Raw genomic sequence first — 213 nt, 5'->3', positions numbered from 1 at the left:
ATCACAATGAACATAGCATGAATGTATTATGCCATCCTGGTATTAATCAGTTAAACATATATTTCAAGAAAAAAAATGTAAAACTAATGACAATTTCAGAGATTTCCCAATCAAATTCTCGTCTGTAGTTGTTGTTCTTTTATGAAATTGCCTCAGAAATTTTTTTGAGGATGATAAGAAAAAAAAATCAACCAAACAGATCCAGGTGATGTC

General features: G+C 29.6%; 1 protein-coding gene across 4 annotated transcripts in view; it reads right to left on the bottom strand.

Annotated features, from left to right (window-relative positions):
• Window positions 1-213, bottom strand: part of LOC119594780 (N(6)-adenine-specific methyltransferase METTL4-like) — a 12,362-nt gene that overhangs the window by 3,909 nt on the left and 8,240 nt on the right. The gene's annotated exons all lie outside the window — the stretch shown is intronic.

The sequence above is a fragment of the Penaeus monodon genome, chromosome 34 (genome assembly GCF_015228065.2).
Source record: "Penaeus monodon isolate SGIC_2016 chromosome 34, NSTDA_Pmon_1, whole genome shotgun sequence".
NCBI lineage: Eukaryota > Metazoa > Arthropoda > Malacostraca > Decapoda > Penaeidae > Penaeus > Penaeus monodon.
The sequence above is the reverse complement of the archived record's forward strand: the minus strand, read 5'-3'. Positions and strand labels throughout refer to the sequence as shown.